The sequence below is a fragment of the Pelobates fuscus genome, chromosome 2 (genome assembly GCF_036172605.1).
Source record: "Pelobates fuscus isolate aPelFus1 chromosome 2, aPelFus1.pri, whole genome shotgun sequence".
In the NCBI taxonomy this organism is placed as follows: Eukaryota; Metazoa; Chordata; class Amphibia; order Anura; family Pelobatidae; genus Pelobates; species Pelobates fuscus.
The window spans coordinates 355,037,042-355,052,677 of NC_086318.1; the positions used below are offsets into that span (position 1 = coordinate 355,037,042).

At 42.8% G+C, this 15,636-nt stretch overlaps 19 non-coding genes across 19 annotated transcripts; all 19 read right to left on the bottom strand.

Annotated features, from left to right (window-relative positions):
* Nucleotides 1-571: 571 nt before the first annotated feature.
* Nucleotides 572-738, bottom strand: LOC134589615 (U1 spliceosomal RNA). The gene has a single exon (XR_010086662.1). It is a non-coding gene; the product is annotated as a U1 spliceosomal RNA (small nuclear RNA).
* Nucleotides 739-1,208: 470 nt separating this feature from the next.
* On the bottom strand, nt 1,209-1,349 carry LOC134593754 (U4 spliceosomal RNA). Its single transcript, XR_010090190.1, has one exon. It is a non-coding gene; the product is annotated as a U4 spliceosomal RNA (small nuclear RNA).
* An 899-nt stretch (nt 1,350-2,248) lies between these two features.
* Nucleotides 2,249-2,415, bottom strand: LOC134591533 (U1 spliceosomal RNA). The gene has a single exon (XR_010088299.1). It is a non-coding gene; the product is annotated as a U1 spliceosomal RNA (small nuclear RNA).
* Nucleotides 2,416-2,885: 470 nt separating this feature from the next.
* Nucleotides 2,886-3,026, bottom strand: LOC134592437 (U4 spliceosomal RNA). Its single transcript, XR_010089065.1, has one exon. It is a non-coding gene; the product is annotated as a U4 spliceosomal RNA (small nuclear RNA).
* An 899-nt stretch (nt 3,027-3,925) lies between these two features.
* On the bottom strand, nt 3,926-4,092 carry LOC134590688 (U1 spliceosomal RNA). The gene has a single exon (XR_010087574.1). It is a non-coding gene; the product is annotated as a U1 spliceosomal RNA (small nuclear RNA).
* A 476-nt stretch (nt 4,093-4,568) lies between these two features.
* LOC134592438 (U4 spliceosomal RNA) lies at nt 4,569-4,709 on the bottom strand. The gene has a single exon (XR_010089066.1). It is a non-coding gene; the product is annotated as a U4 spliceosomal RNA (small nuclear RNA).
* Nucleotides 4,710-5,608: 899 nt separating this feature from the next.
* On the bottom strand, nt 5,609-5,775 carry LOC134591266 (U1 spliceosomal RNA). Its single transcript, XR_010088068.1, has one exon. It is a non-coding gene; the product is annotated as a U1 spliceosomal RNA (small nuclear RNA).
* A 472-nt stretch (nt 5,776-6,247) lies between these two features.
* LOC134592439 (U4 spliceosomal RNA) lies at nt 6,248-6,388 on the bottom strand. Its single transcript, XR_010089067.1, has one exon. It is a non-coding gene; the product is annotated as a U4 spliceosomal RNA (small nuclear RNA).
* Nucleotides 6,389-7,287: 899 nt separating this feature from the next.
* Nucleotides 7,288-7,454, bottom strand: LOC134590410 (U1 spliceosomal RNA). The gene has a single exon (XR_010087338.1). It is a non-coding gene; the product is annotated as a U1 spliceosomal RNA (small nuclear RNA).
* A 470-nt stretch (nt 7,455-7,924) lies between these two features.
* LOC134593657 (U4 spliceosomal RNA) lies at nt 7,925-8,065 on the bottom strand. Its single transcript, XR_010090108.1, has one exon. It is a non-coding gene; the product is annotated as a U4 spliceosomal RNA (small nuclear RNA).
* Nucleotides 8,066-8,282: 217 nt separating this feature from the next.
* On the bottom strand, nt 8,283-8,423 carry LOC134592441 (U4 spliceosomal RNA). Its single transcript, XR_010089068.1, has one exon. It is a non-coding gene; the product is annotated as a U4 spliceosomal RNA (small nuclear RNA).
* Nucleotides 8,424-9,322: 899 nt separating this feature from the next.
* LOC134589616 (U1 spliceosomal RNA) lies at nt 9,323-9,489 on the bottom strand. The gene has a single exon (XR_010086663.1). It is a non-coding gene; the product is annotated as a U1 spliceosomal RNA (small nuclear RNA).
* Nucleotides 9,490-9,959: 470 nt separating this feature from the next.
* On the bottom strand, nt 9,960-10,100 carry LOC134593755 (U4 spliceosomal RNA). The gene has a single exon (XR_010090191.1). It is a non-coding gene; the product is annotated as a U4 spliceosomal RNA (small nuclear RNA).
* Nucleotides 10,101-10,999: 899 nt separating this feature from the next.
* LOC134591534 (U1 spliceosomal RNA) lies at nt 11,000-11,166 on the bottom strand. Its single transcript, XR_010088300.1, has one exon. It is a non-coding gene; the product is annotated as a U1 spliceosomal RNA (small nuclear RNA).
* A 470-nt stretch (nt 11,167-11,636) lies between these two features.
* Nucleotides 11,637-11,777, bottom strand: LOC134593503 (U4 spliceosomal RNA). Its single transcript, XR_010089975.1, has one exon. It is a non-coding gene; the product is annotated as a U4 spliceosomal RNA (small nuclear RNA).
* An 899-nt stretch (nt 11,778-12,676) lies between these two features.
* Nucleotides 12,677-12,843, bottom strand: LOC134590689 (U1 spliceosomal RNA). The gene has a single exon (XR_010087575.1). It is a non-coding gene; the product is annotated as a U1 spliceosomal RNA (small nuclear RNA).
* Nucleotides 12,844-13,320: 477 nt separating this feature from the next.
* Nucleotides 13,321-13,461, bottom strand: LOC134592442 (U4 spliceosomal RNA). Its single transcript, XR_010089069.1, has one exon. It is a non-coding gene; the product is annotated as a U4 spliceosomal RNA (small nuclear RNA).
* An 899-nt stretch (nt 13,462-14,360) lies between these two features.
* On the bottom strand, nt 14,361-14,527 carry LOC134591267 (U1 spliceosomal RNA). The gene has a single exon (XR_010088069.1). It is a non-coding gene; the product is annotated as a U1 spliceosomal RNA (small nuclear RNA).
* A 472-nt stretch (nt 14,528-14,999) lies between these two features.
* Nucleotides 15,000-15,140, bottom strand: LOC134592443 (U4 spliceosomal RNA). Its single transcript, XR_010089070.1, has one exon. It is a non-coding gene; the product is annotated as a U4 spliceosomal RNA (small nuclear RNA).
* Between the last annotated feature and the right edge of the window lie 496 nt (nt 15,141-15,636).

Here is a 15,636-nt window from a genome sequence, read left to right on the forward strand (position 1 = left end):
TCTACGTTCGTCCCCAAAGTCACACATTTCATGACTCCATCGATAGGAATGACCCTTGCCTAGCACCTGTCTTCTCTTCATCCACACTCAACAGGGCTGAAAGAACATTTGTGGTGGCTTTTTCAAAATTCCATGGTGTTCATTAGTAAGTGCTAGCGACCACCCAGCTATTCCTAAGGTTTGGTCTGATTGTCTCAAGCGGCAATTCACTGATTTGATCCAGAAAATCTTTTTTTCCCAGAAATTCAATCAAACGTTACGTTCTGTTGGAAGACGTAATATAGGTCTCCAATTCTTTATTTCTTCCATTGCATTGAAGCATACAATAAATCAAAAGAAGTCAGGATAAAAAAATGATGAAAAAAAAGCTGAAAAGTTAAAATAAAAAGTGAAATTCTGGCTTAAAACTGGTCTCCAGAAAACATAGATAATAAAAATGATCAAGCCTAGGAAATGATTGTCGCTGCCTGCTTGATGCGGAAAGTAAGAGCCAAAGAAGACGGGTGCCGTGGCTGAAATTATCCTTCGTCAGAATTGGTGAAGTTCTCTATTTTTGTCAAACAAGCAAACACAGGGGAAAGCGCGAACGCAGTCCCCCACTACCATAAATTATGCAGTCGAGTTTCCCACATTTGAGGAAATCGCAGAGGTCAACTGGTACGGAGTGCAATGAACCAGCCTCACTCTGGGAGAGCCACCTTAGGGATCATGGCTATTACTCCCCTGCCAGGTAAGTATGACATGACGGGTACATTCAAAGGCACGCCCGCTGGGAAGCCTTTCCTTTAGGCTATGGTGAAATAATAAAGCAAGTTAAAAAAAAAAAAAGCAAATAAATAATCCAAATGATAGAAGGCTACAAAAGATTACCAAACCTCGTGGCTGATCGTTGTTTTCCTTAGCTACCAGTAATTTTAGTGCCTTCAGGTGGTTAGGTGTGAATAATTGAGCTGGATTCAGGGTGCGAAGGAGCAATTTGCATAAAGGCAAATGCTAGGCCAATGAGCCGAAGGATGGGAATTCGTAGCATGTAGTGAGAATAGTGTGCTGCCGGAAACAAGTGAATTCAGTGGGAGAGAAAGGTAAAAGGGAAATGCTAAGAAGCCAGCGGAAGGAATGGTGCAACAGAGCTCAGGAAGAAACGGGAGTCACGTAAGACACGCCCTAGACATGGGGCGCCATAAACTTTTATTAAACCAATCTTTCAGTCTCCTTAGAGCCTGTCAAAAATTGCCAATGCTGACTGTATTTCAAGTCATCATGGGGGGGTATTGGGTAAAGTTTTCAATTAGCAATAATCACACCTCGGATTGACCTCATGGGCTACGATACTGCCACTGCGCAAAGATAACTGTTCAAGTGGGCCAGCTTTTAAGAGCTACCACGTAAGGACACTTTAAGACAGCGGTGAGAAAAAGTTCATGACCATAAGCCATTGCAAAGGATTGTGGGAGGCAATATTCTAATTAGGCCCGCTTCCTCCTACAGGGAAGCTTAAACCCCAACAAATTCCTCGGTCTTCTTATATGGCATCTTGGAATGGTTCCAAACCTATAACAGAGAGTGAGGGCAACCATATCTTGCAGCAAACCTTGTACAATTTTTTTTCTCTCTTTGGAAACAGTTTTGCCAAGATTCTACTACAGCAGCCATTAGGCAGAGTACACAATCCGCTGGTCTACGTTCGTCCCCAAAGTCACACATTTCATGACTCCATCGATAGGAATGACCCTTGCCTAGCACCTGTCTTCTCTTCATCCACACTCAACAGGGCTGAAAGAACATTTGTGGTGGCTTTTTCAAAATTCCATGGTGTTCATTAGTAAGTGCTAGCGACCACCCAGCTATTCCTAAGGTTTGGTCTGATTGTCTCAAGCGGCAATTCACTGCCTTGATCCAGAAAATCTTTTTTTCCCAGAAATTCAATCAAACGTTACGTTCTGTTGGAAGACGTAATATAGGTCTCCAATTCTTTATTTCTTCCATTGCATTGAAGCATACAATAAATCAAAAGAAGTCAGGATAAAAAAATGATGAAAAAAAAGCTGAAAAGTTAAAATAAAAAGTGAAATTCTGGCTTAAAACTGGTCTCCAGAAAACATGGATAATAAAAATGATCAAGCCTAGGAAATGATTGTCGCTGCCTGCTTGATGTGGAAAGTAAGAGCCAAAGAAGACAGGTGCCGTGGCTGAAATTATCCTTCGTCAGAATTGGTGAAGTTCTCTATTTTTGTCAAACAAGCAAACACAGGGGAAAGCGCGAACGCAGTCCCCCACTACCATAAATTATGCAGTCGAGTCTCCCACATTTGAGGAAATCGCAGAGGTCAACTGGTACAGAGTGCAATGAACCAGCATGACTCTGGGAGAGCCACCTTAGGGATCATGGCTATTGCTCTCCTGCCAGGTAAATATGACATGATGGGTACATTCAAAGGCACGCCCGCTGGGAAGCCTTTCCTTTAGGCTGTGGTGAAATAATAAAGCAAGTTAAAAAAAAATAAAGCAAATAAATAATCCAAATGATAGAAGGCTACAAAAGATTACCAAACCTCGTGGCTGATCGTTGTTTTCCTTAGCTACCAGTAATTTTAGTGCCTTCAGGTGGTTAGGTGTGAATAATTAAGCTGGATTCAGGGTGCGAAGGAGCAATTTGCATAAAGGCAAATGCTAGGCCAATGAGCCGAAGGATGAGAATTCGTAGCATGTAGTGAGAATAGTGTGCTGCCGGAAACAAGTGAATTCAGTGGGAGAGAAAGGTAAAAGGGAAATTCTAAGAAGCCAGCGGAAGGAATGGTGCAACAGAGCTCAGGAAGAAACGGGAGTCACGTAAGACACGCCCTAGACATGGGGCGCCATAAACTTTTATTAAACCCATCTTTCAGTCTCCTTAGAGCCTGTCAAAAATTGCCAATGCTGACTGTATTTCAAGTCATCATGGCGGGGTATTGGGTAAAGTTTTCAATTAGCAATAATCACGCCTCGGATTGACCTCATGGGCTACGATACTGCCACTGCGCAAAGCTAGCTGTTCAAGTGGGCCAGCTTTTAAGAGCTACCACGTAAGGACACTTTAAGACAGCGGTGAGAAAAAGTTCATGACCATAAGCCATTGCAAAGGATTATGGGAGGCAATATTCTAATTAGGCCCGCTTCCTCCTACAGGGAAGCTTAAACCCCAACAAATTCCTCGGTCTTCTTATATGGCATCTTGGAATGGTTCCAAACCTATAACAGAGAGTGAGGGCAACCATATCTTGCAGCAAACCTTGTACAATTTTTTTTCTCTCTTTGGAAACGGTTTTGCCAAGATTCTACTACAGCAGCCATTAGGCAGAGTACACAATCCGCTGGTCTACGTTCGTCCCCAAAGTCACACATTTCATGACTCCATCGATAGGAATGACCCTTGCCTAGCACCTGTCTTCTCTTCATCCACACTCAACAGGGCTGAAAGAACATTTGTGGTGGCTTTTTCAAAATTCCATGGTGTTCATTAGTAAGTGCTAGCGACCACCCAGCTATTCCTAAGGTTTGGTCTGATTGTCTCAAGCGGCAATTCACTGCCTTGATCCAGAAAATCTTTTTTTCCCAGAAATTCAATCAAACGTTACGTTCTGTTGGAAGACGTAATATAGGTCTCCAATTCTTTATTTCTTCCATTGCATTGAAGCATACAATAAATCAAAAGAAGTCAGGATAAAAAAATTATGAAAAAAAAGCTGAAAAGTTAAAATAAAAAGTGAAATTCTGGCTTAAAACTGGTCTCCAGAAAACATAGATAATAAAAATGATCAAGCCTAGGAAATGATTGTCGCTGCCTGCTTGATGTGGAAAGTAAGAGCCAAAGAAGACGGGTGCCGTGGCTGAAATTATCCTTCGTCAGAATTGGTGAAGTTCTCTATTTTTGTCAAACAAGCAAACACAGGGGAAAGCGCGAACGCAGTCCCCCACTACCATAAATTATGCAGTCGAGTTTCCCACATTTGAGGAAATCGCAGAGGTCAACTGGTACGGAGTGCAATGAACCAGCCTCACTCTGGGAGAGCCATCTTAGGGATCATGGCTATTGCTCCCCTGCCAGGTAGGTATGACATGACGGGTACATTCAAAGGCACGCCCGCTGGGAAGCCTTTCCTTTAGGCTGTGGTGAAATAATAAAGCAAGTTAAAAAAAAAAAAAAAAAAAGCAAATAAATAATCCAAATGATAGAAGGCTACAAAAGATTACCAAACCTCGTGGCTGATCGTTGTTTTCCTTAGCTACCAGTAATTTTAGTGCCTTCAGGTGGTTAGGTGTGAATAATTGAGCTGGATTCAGGGTGCGAAGGAGCAATTTGCATAAAGGCAAATGCTAGGCCAATGAGCCGAAGGATGGGAATTCGTAGCATGTAGTGAGAATAGTGTGCTGCCGGAAACAAGTGAATTCAGTGGGAGAGAAAGGTAAAAGGGAAATGCTAAGAAGCCAGCGGAAGGAATGGTGCAACAGAGCTCAGGAAGAAACGGGAGTCACGTAAGACACGCCCTAGACATGGGGCGCCATAAACTTTTATTAAACCAATCTTTCAGTCTCCTTAGAGCCTGTCAAAAATTGCCAATGCTGACTGTATTTCAAGTCATCATGGCGGGGTATTGGGTAAAGTTTTCAATTAGCAATAATCACGCCTCGGATTGACCTCATGGGCTACGATACTGCCACTGCGCAAAGCTAGCTGTTCAAGTGGGCCAGCTTTTAAGAGCTACCACGTAAGGACACTTTAAGACAGCGGTGAGAAAAAGTTCATGACCATAAGCCATTGCAAAGGATTATGGGAGGCAATATTCTAATTAGGCCCGCTTCCTCCTACAGGGAAGCTTAAACCCCAACAAATTCCTCGGTCTTCTTATATGGCATCTTGGAATGGTTCCAAACCTATAACAGAGAGTGAGGGCAACCATATCTTGCAGCAAACCTTGTACAATTTTTTTTCTCTCTTTGGAAACAGTTTTGCCAAGATTCTACTACAGCAGCCATTAGGCAGAGTACACAATCCGCTGGTCTACGTTCGTCCCCAAAGTCACACATTTCATGACTCCATCGATAGGAATGACCCTTGCCTAGCACCTGTCTTCTCTTCATCCACACTCAACAGGGCTGAAAGAACATTTGTGGTGGCTTTTTCAAAATTCCATGGTGTTCATTAGTAAGTGCTAGCGACCACCCAGCTATTCCTAAGGTTTGGTCTGATTGTCTCAAGCGGCAATTCACTGCCTTGATCCAGAAAATCTTTTTTTCCCAGAAATTCAATCAAACGTTACGTTCTGTTGGAAGACGTAATATAGGTCTCCAATTCTTTATTTCTTCCATTGCATTGAAGCATACAATAAATCAAAAGAAGTCAGGATAAAAAAATGATGAAAAAAAAGCTGAAAAGTTAAAATAAAAAGTGAAATTCTGTCTTAAAACTGGTCTCCAGAAAACATAGATAATAAAAATGATCAAGCCTAGGAAATGATTGTCGCTGCCTGCTTGATGTGGAAAGTAAGAGCCAAAGAAGACGGGTGCCGTGGCTGAAATTATCCTTCGTCAGAATTGGTGAAGTTCTCTATTTTTGTCAAACAAGCAAACACAGGAGAAAGCGCGAACGCAGTCCCCCACTACCATAAATTATGCAGTTGAGTTTCCCACATTTGAGGAAATCGCAGAGGTCAACTGGTACGGAGTGCAATGAACCAGCCTCACTCTGGGAGAGCCACCTTAGGGATCATGGCTATTGCTCCCCTGCCAGGTAAGTATGACATGAAGGGTACATTCAAAGGCACGCCCGCTGGGAAGCCTTTCCTTTAGGCTGTGGTGAAATAATAAAGCAAGTTTAAAAAAAAAAAAAAGCAAATAAATAATCCAAATGATAGAAGGCTACAAAAGATTACCAAACCTCGTGGCTGATCGTTGTTTTCCTTAGCTACCAGTAATTTTAGTGCCTTCAGGTGGTTAGGTGTGAATAATTGAGCTGGATTCAGGGTGCGAAGGAGCAATTTGCATAAAGGCAAATGCTAGGCCAATGAGCCGAAGGATGGGAATTCGTAGCATGTAGTGAGAATAGTGTGCTGCCGGAAACAAGTGAATTCAGTGGGAGAGAAAGGTAAAAGGGAAATGCTAAGAAGCCAGCGGAAGGAATGGTGCAACAGAGCTCAGGAAGAAACGGGAGTCACGTAAGACACGCCCTAGACATGGGGCGCCATAAACTTTTATTAAACCAATCTTTCAGTCTCCTTAGAGCCTGTCAAAAATTGCCAATGCTGACTGTATTTCAAGTCATCATGGCGGGGTATTGGGTAAAGTTTTCAATTAGCAATAATCACGCCTCGGATTGACCTCATGGGCTACGATACTGCCACTGCGCAAAGCTAGCTGTTCAAGTGGGCCAGCTTTTAAGAGCTACCACGTAAGGACACTTTAAGACAGCGGTGAGAAAAAGTTCATGACCATAAGCCATTGCAAAGGATTATGGGAGGCAATATTCTAATTAGGCCCGCTATCTCCTACAGGGAAGCTTAAACCCCAACAAATTCCTCGGTCTTCTTATATGGCATCTTGGAATGGTTCCAAACCTATAACAGAGAGTGAGGGCAACCATATCTTGCAGCAAACCTTGTACAATTTTTTTTCTCTCTTTGGAAACAGTTTTGCCAAGATTCTACTACAGCAGCCATTAGGCAGAGTACACAATCCGCTGGTCTACGTTCGTCCCCAAAGTCACACATTTCATGACTCCATCGATAGGAATGACCCTTGCCTAGCACCTGTCTTCTCTTCATCCACACTCAACAGGGCTGAAAGAACATTTGTGGTGGCTTTTTCAAAATTCCATGGTGTTCATTAGTAAGTGCTAGCGACCACCCAGCTATTCCTAAGGTTTGGTCTGATTGTCTCAAGCGGCAATTCACTGCCTTGATCCAGAAAATCTTTTTTTCCCAGAAATTCAATCAAACGTTACGTTCTGTTGGAAGACGTAATATAGGTCTACAATTCTTTATTTCTTCCATTGCATTGAAGCATACAATAAATCAAAAGAAGTCAGGATAAAAAAATGATGAAAAAAAAGCTGAAAAGTTAAAATAAAAAGTGAAATTCTGGCTTAAAACTGGTCTCCAGAAAACATAGATAATAAAAATGATCAAGCCTAGGAAATGATTGTCGCTGCCTGCTTGATGCGGAAAGTAAGAGCCAAAGAAGACGGGTGCCGTGGCTGAAATTATCCTTCGTCAGAATTGGTGAAGTTCTCTATTTTTGTCAAACAAGCAAACACAGGGGAAAGCGCGAACGCAGTCCCCCACTACCATAAATTATGCAGTCGAGTTTCCCACATTTGAGGAAATCGCAGAGGTCAACTGGTACGGAGTGCAATGAACCAGCCTCACTCTGGGAGAGCCACCTTAGGGATCATGGCTATTGCTCCTCTGCCAGGTAAGTATGACATGACGGGTACATTCAAAGGCACGCCCGCTGGGAAGCCTTTCCTTTAGGCTGTGGTGAAATAATAAAGCAAGTAAAAAAAATAAAAAGCAAATAAATAATCCAAATGATAGAAGGCTACAAAAGATTACCAAACCTCGTGGCTGATCGTTGTTTTCCTTAGCTACCAGTAATTTTAGTGCCTTCAGGTGGTTAGGTGTGAATAATTGAGCTGGATTCAGGGTGCGAAGGAGCAATTTGCATAAAGGCAAATGCTAGGCCAATGAGCCGAAGGATGGGAATTCGTAGCATGTAGTGAGAATAGTGTGCTGCCGGAAACAAGTGAATTCAGTGGGAGAGAAAGGTAAAAGGGAAATGCTAAGAAGCCAGCGGAAGGAATGGTGCAACAGAGCTCAGGAAGAAACGGGAGTCACGTAAGACACGCCCTAGACATGGGGCGCCATAAACTTTTATTAAACCAATCTTTCAGTCTCCTTAGAGCCTGTCAAAAATTGCCAATGCTGACTGTATTTCAAGTCATCATGGCGGGGTATTGGGTAAAGTTTTCAATTAGCAATAATCACGCCTCGAATTGACCTCATGGGCTACGATACTGCCACTGCGCAAAGTTAACTGTTCAAGTGGGCCAGCTTTTAAGAGCTACCACATAAGGACACTTTAAGACAGCGGTGAGAAAAAGTTCATGACCATAAGCCATTGCAAAGGATTGTGGGAGGCAATATTCTAATTAGGCCCGCTTCCTCCTACAGGGAAGCTTAAACCCCAACAAATTCCTCGGTCTTCTTAGACATGGGGCGCCATAAACTTTTATTAAACCAATCTTTCAGTCTCCTTAGAGCCTGTCAAAAATTGCCAATGCTGACTGTATTTCAAGTCATCATGGCGGGGTATTGGGTAAAGTTTTCAATTAGCAATAATCACGCCTCGGATTGACCTCATGGGCTACGATACTGCCACTGCGCAAAGCTAGCTGTTCAAGTGGGCCAGCTTTTAAGAGCTACCACGTAAGGACACTTTAAGACAGCGGTGAGAAAAAGTTCATGACCATAAGCCATTGCAAAGGATTATGGGAGGCAATATTCTAATTAGGCCCGCTTCCTCCTACAGGGAAGCTTAAACCCCAACAAATTCCTCGGTCTTCTTATATGGCATCTTGGAATGGTTCCAAACCTATAACAGAGAGTGAGGGCAACCATATCTTGCAGCAAACCTTGTACAATTTTTTTTCTCTCTTTGGAAACAGTTTTGCCAAGATTCTACTACAGCAGCCATTAGGCAGAGTACACAATCCGCTGGTCTACGTTCGTCCCCAAAGTCACACATTTCATGACTCCATCGATAGGAATGACCCTTGCCTAGCACCTGTCTTCTCTTCATCCACACTCAACAGGGCTGAAAGAACATTTGTGGTGGCTTTTTCAAAATTCCATGGTGTTCATTAGTAAGTGCTAGCGACCACCCAGCTATTCCTAAGGTTTGGTCTGATTGTCTCAAGCGGCAATTCACTGATTTGATCCAGAAAATCTTTTTTTCCCAGAAATTCAATCAAACGTTACGTTCTGTTGGAAGACGTAATATAGGTCTCCAATTCTTTATTTCTTCCATTGCATTGAAGCATACAATAAATCAAAAGAAGTCAGGATAAAAAAATGATGAAAAAAAAGCTGAAAAGTTAAAATAAAAAGTGAAATTCTGGCTTAAAACTGGTCTCCAGAAAACATAGATAATAAAAATGATCAAGCCTAGGAAATGATTGTCGCTGCCTGCTTGATGCGGAAAGTAAGAGCCAAAGAAGACGGGTGCCGTGGCTGAAATTATCCTTCGTCAGAATTGGTGAAGTTCTCTATTTTTGTCAAACAAGCAAACACAGGGGAAAGCGCGAACGCAGTCCCCCACTACCATAAATTATGCAGTCGAGTTTCCCACATTTGAGGAAATCGCAGAGGTCAACTGGTACGGAGTGCAATGAACCAGCCTCACTCTGGGAGAGCCACCTTAGGGATCATGGCTATTACTCCCCTGCCAGGTAAGTATGACATGACGGGTACATTCAAAGGCACGCCCGCTGGGAAGCCTTTCCTTTAGGCTATGGTGAAATAATAAAGCAAGTTAAAAAAAAAAAAAGCAAATAAATAATCCAAATGATAGAAGGCTACAAAAGATTACCAAACCTCGTGGCTGATCGTTGTTTTCCTTAGCTACCAGTAATTTTAGTGCCTTCAGGTGGTTAGGTGTGAATAATTGAGCTGGATTCAGGGTGCGAAGGAGCAATTTGCATAAAGGCAAATGCTAGGCCAATGAGCCGAAGGATGGGAATTCGTAGCATGTAGTGAGAATAGTGTGCTGCCGGAAACAAGTGAATTCAGTGGGAGAGAAAGGTAAAAGGGAAATGCTAAGAAGCCAGCGGAAGGAATGGTGCAACAGAGCTCAGGAAGAAACGGGAGTCACGTAAGACACGCCCTAGACATGGGGCGCCATAAACTTTTATTAAACCAATCTTTCAGTCTCCTTAGAGCCTGTCAAAAATTGCCAATGCTGACTGTATTTCAAGTCATCATGGGGGGGTATTGGGTAAAGTTTTCAATTAGCAATAATCACACCTCGGATTGACCTCATGGGCTACGATACTGCCACTGCGCAAAGATAACTGTTCAAGTGGGCCAGCTTTTAAGAGCTACCACGTAAGGACACTTTAAGACAGCGGTGAGAAAAAGTTCATGACCATAAGCCATTGCAAAGGATTGTGGGAGGCAATATTCTAATTAGGCCCGCTTCCTCCTACAGGGAAGCTTAAACCCCAACAAATTCCTCGGTCTTCTTATATGGCATCTTGGAATGGTTCCAAACCTATAACAGAGAGTGAGGGCAACCATATCTTGCAGCAAACCTTGTACAATTTTTTTTCTCTCTTTGGAAACAGTTTTGCCAAGATTCTACTACAGCAGCCATTAGGCAGAGTACACAATCCGCTGGTCTACGTTCGTCCCCAAAGTCACACATTTCATGACTCCATCGATAGGAATGACCCTTGCCTAGCACCTGTCTTCTCTTCATCCACACTCAACAGGGCTGAAAGAACATTTGTGGTGGCTTTTTCAAAATTCCATGGTGTTCATTAGTAAGTGCTAGCGACCACCCAGCTATTCCTAAGGTTTGGTCTGATTGTCTCAAGCGGCAATTCACTGCCTTGATCCAGAAAATCTTTTTTTCCCAGAAATTCAATCAAACGTTACGTTCTGTTGGAAGACGTAATATAGGTCTCCAATTCTTTATTTCTTCCATTGCATTGAAGCATACAATAAATCAAAAGAAGTCAGGATAAAAAAATGATGAAAAAAAAGCTGAAAAGTTAAAATAAAAAGTGAAATTCTGGCTTAAAACTGGTCTCCAGAAAACATGGATAATAAAAATGATCAAGCCTAGGAAATGATTGTCGCTGCCTGCTTGATGTGGAAAGTAAGAGCCAAAGAAGACAGGTGCCGTGGCTGAAATTATCCTTCGTCAGAATTGGTGAAGTTCTCTATTTTTGTCAAACAAGCAAACACAGGGGAAAGCGCGAACGCAGTCCCCCACTACCATAAATTATGCAGTCGAGTCTCCCACATTTGAGGAAATCGCAGAGGTCAACTGGTACAGAGTGCAATGAACCAGCATGACTCTGGGAGAGCCACCTTAGGGATCATGGCTATTGCTCTCCTGCCAGGTAAATATGACATGATGGGTACATTCAAAGGCACGCCCGCTGGGAAGCCTTTCCTTTAGGCTGTGGTGAAATAATAAAGCAAGTTAAAAAAAAATAAAGCAAATAAATAATCCAAATGATAGAAGGCTACAAAAGATTACCAAACCTCGTGGCTGATCGTTGTTTTCCTTAGCTACCAGTAATTTTAGTGCCTTCAGGTGGTTAGGTGTGAATAATTAAGCTGGATTCAGGGTGCGAAGGAGCAATTTGCATAAAGGCAAATGCTAGGCCAATGAGCCGAAGGATGAGAATTCGTAGCATGTAGTGAGAATAGTGTGCTGCCGGAAACAAGTGAATTCAGTGGGAGAGAAAGGTAAAAGGGAAATTCTAAGAAGCCAGCGGAAGGAATGGTGCAACAGAGCTCAGGAAGAAACGGGAGTCACGTAAGACACGCCCTAGACATGGGGCGCCATAAACTTTTATTAAACCCATCTTTCAGTCTCCTTAGAGCCTGTCAAAAATTGCCAATGCTGACTGTATTTCAAGTCATCATGGCGGGGTAGTGGGTAAAGTTTTCAATTAGCAATAATCACGCCTCGGATTGACCTCATGGGCTACGATACTGCCACTGCGCAAAGCTAGCTGTTCAAGTGGGCCAGCTTTTAAGAGCTACCACGTAAGGACACTTTAAGACAGCGGTGAGAAAAAGTTCATGACCATAAGCCATTGCAAAGGATTATGGGAGGCAATATTCTAATTAGGCCCGCTTCCTCCTACAGGGAAGCTTAAACCCCAACAAATTCCTCGGTCTTCTTATATGGCATCTTGGAATGGTTCCAAACCTATAACAGAGAGTGAGGGCAACCATATCTTGCAGCAAACCTTGTACAATTTTTTTTCTCTCTTTGGAAACGGTTTTGCCAAGATTCTACTACAGCAGCCATTAGGCAGAGTACACAATCCGCTGGTCTACGTTCGTCCCCAAAGTCACACATTTCATGACTCCATCGATAGGAATGACCCTTGCCTAGCACCTGTCTTCTCTTCATCCACACTCAACAGGGCTGAAAGAACATTTGTGGTGGCTTTTTCAAAATTCCATGGTGTTCATTAGTAAGTGCTAGCGACCACCCAGCTATTCCTAAGGTTTGGTCTGATTGTCTCAAGCGGCAATTCACTGCCTTGATCCAGAAAATCTTTTTTTCCCAGAAATTCAATCAAACGTTACGTTCTGTTGGAAGACGTAATATAGGTCTCCAATTCTTTATTTCTTCCATTGCATTGAAGCATACAATAAATCAAAAGAAGTCAGGATAAAAAAATGATGAAAAAAAAGCTGAAAAGTTAAAATAAAAAGTGAAATTCTGGCTTAAAACTGGTCTCCAGAAAACATAGATAATAAAAATGATCAAGCCTAGGAAATGATTGTCGCTGCCTGCTTGATGTGGAAAGTAAGAGCCAAAGAAGACGGGTGCCGTGGCTGAAATTATCCTTCGTCAGAATTGGTGAAGTTCTCTATTTTTGTCAAACAAGCAAACACAGGGGAAAGCGCGAACGCAGTCCCCCACTACCATAAATTATGCAGTCGAGTTTCCCACATTTGAGGAAATCGCAGAGGTCAACTGGTACGGAGTGCAATGAACCAGCCTCACTCTGGGAGAGCCATCTTAGGGATCATGGCTATTGCTCCCCTGCCAGGTAGGTATGACATGACGGGTACATTCAAAGGCACGCCCGCTGGGAAGCCTTTCCTTTAGGCTGTGGTGAAATAATAAAGCAAGTTAAAAAAAAAAAAAAAAAAAAGCAAATAAATAATCCAAATGATAGAAGGCTACAAAAGATTACCAAACCTCGTGGCTGATCGTTGTTTTCCTTAGCTACCAGTAATTTTAGTGCCTTCAGGTGGTTAGGTGTGAATAATTGAGCTGGATTCAGGGTGCGAAGGAGCAATTTGCATAAAGGCAAATGCTAGGCCAATGAGCCGAAGGATGGGAATTCGTAGCATGTAGTGAGAATAGTGTGCTGCCGGAAACAAGTGAATTCAGTGGGAGAGAAAGGTAAAAGGGAAATGCTAAGAAGCCAGCGGAAGGAATGGTGCAACAGAGCTCAGGAAGAAACGGGAGTCACGTAAGACACGCCCTAGACATGGGGCGCCATAAACTTTTATTAAACCAATCTTTCAGTCTCCTTAGAGCCTGTCAAAAATTGCCAATGCTGACTGTATTTCAAGTCATCATGGCGGGGTATTGGGTAAAGTTTTCAATTAGCAATAATCACGCCTCGGATTGACCTCATGGGCTACGATACTGCCACTGCGCAAAGCTAGCTGTTCAAGTGGGCCAGCTTTTAAGAGCTACCACGTAAGGACACTTTAAGACAGCGGTGAGAAAAAGTTCATGACCATAAGCCATTGCAAAGGATTATGGGAGGCAATATTCTAATTAGGCCCGCTTCCTCCTACAGGGAAGCTTAAACCCCAACAAATTCCTCGGTCTTCTTATATGGCATCTTGGAATGGTTCCAAACCTATAACAGAGAGTGAGGGCAACCATATCTTGCAGCAAACCTTGTACAATTTTTTTTCTCTCTTTGGAAACAGTTTTGCCAAGATTCTACTACAGCAGCCATTAGGCAGAGTACACAATCCGCTGGTCTACGTTCGTCCCCAAAGTCACACATTTCATGACTCCATCGATAGGAATGACCCTTGCCTAGCACCTGTCTTCTCTTCATCCACACTCAACAGGGCTGAAAGAACATTTGTGGTGGCTTTTTCAAAATTCCATGGTGTTCATTAGTAAGTGCTAGCGACCACCCAGCTATTCCTAAGGTTTGGTCTGATTGTCTCAAGCGGCAATTCACTGCCTTGATCCAGAAAATCTTTTTTTCCCAGAAATTCAATCAAACGTTACGTTCTGTTGGAAGACGTAATATAGGTCTCCAATTCTTTATTTCTTCCATTGCATTGAAGCATACAATAAATCAAAAGAAGTCAGGATAAAAAAATGATGAAAAAAAAGCTGAAAAGTTAAAATAAAAAGTGAAATTCTGTCTTAAAACTGGTCTCCAGAAAACATAGATAATAAAAATGATCAAGCCTAGGAAATGATTGTCGCTGCCTGCTTGATGTGGAAAGTAAGAGCCAAAGAAGACGGGTGCCGTGGCTGAAATTATCCTTCGTCAGAATTGGTGAAGTTCTCTATTTTTGTCAAACAAGCAAACACAGGAGAAAGCGCGAACGCAGTCCCCCACTACCATAAATTATGCAGTTGAGTTTCCCACATTTGAGGAAATCGCAGAGGTCAACTGGTACGGAGTGCAATGAACCAGCCTCACTCTGGGAGAGCCACCTTAGGGATCATGGCTATTGCTCCCCTGCCAGGTAAGTATGACATGACGGGTACATTCAAAGGCACGCCCGCTGGGAAGCCTTTCCTTTAGGCTGTGGTGAAATAATAAAGCAAGTTTAAAAAAAAAAAAAAGCAAATAAATAATCCAAATGATAGAAGGCTACAAAAGATTACCAAACCTCGTGGCTGATCGTTGTTTTCCTTAGCTACCAGTAATTTTAGTGCCTTCAGGTGGTTAGGTGTGAATAATTGAGCTGGATTCAGGGTGCGAAGGAGCAATTTGCATAAAGGCAAATGCTAGGCCAATGAGCCGAAGGATGGGAATTCGTAGCATGTAGTGAGAATAGTGTGCTGCCGGAAACAAGTGAATTCAGTGGGAGAGAAAGGTAAAAGGGAAATGCTAAGAAGCCAGCGGAAGGAATGGTGCAACAGAGCTCAGGAAGAAACGGGAGTCACGTAAGACACGCCCTAGACATGGGGCGCCATAAACTTTTATTAAACCAATCTTTCAGTCTCCTTAGAGCCTGTCAAAAATTGCCAATGCTGACTGTATTTCAAGTCATCATGGCGGGGTATTGGGTAAAGTTTTCAATTAGCAATAATCACGCCTCGGATTGACCTCATGGGCTACGATACTGCCACTGCGCAAAGCTAGCTGTTCAAGTGGGCCAGCTTTTAAGAGCTACCACGTAAGGACACTTTAAGACAGCGGTGAGAAAAAGTTCATGACCATAAGCCATTGCAAAGGATTATGGGAGGCAATATTCTAATTAGGCCCGCTATCTCCTACAGGGAAGCTTAAACCCCAACAAATTCCTCGGTCTTCTTATATGGCATCTTGGAATGGTTCCAAACCTATAACAGAGAGTGAGGGCAACCATATCTTGCAGCAAACCTTGTACAATTTTTTTTCTCTCTTTGGAAACAGTTTTGCCAAGATTCTACTACAGCAGCCATTAGGCAGAGTACACAATCCGCTGGTCTACGTTCGTCCCCAAAGTCACACATTTCATGACTCCATCGATAGGAATGACCCTTGCCTAGCACCTGTCTTCTCTTCATCCACACTCAACAGGGCTGAAAGAACATTTGTGGTGGCTTTTTCAAAATTCCATGGTGTTCATTAGTAAGTGCTAGCGACCACCCAGC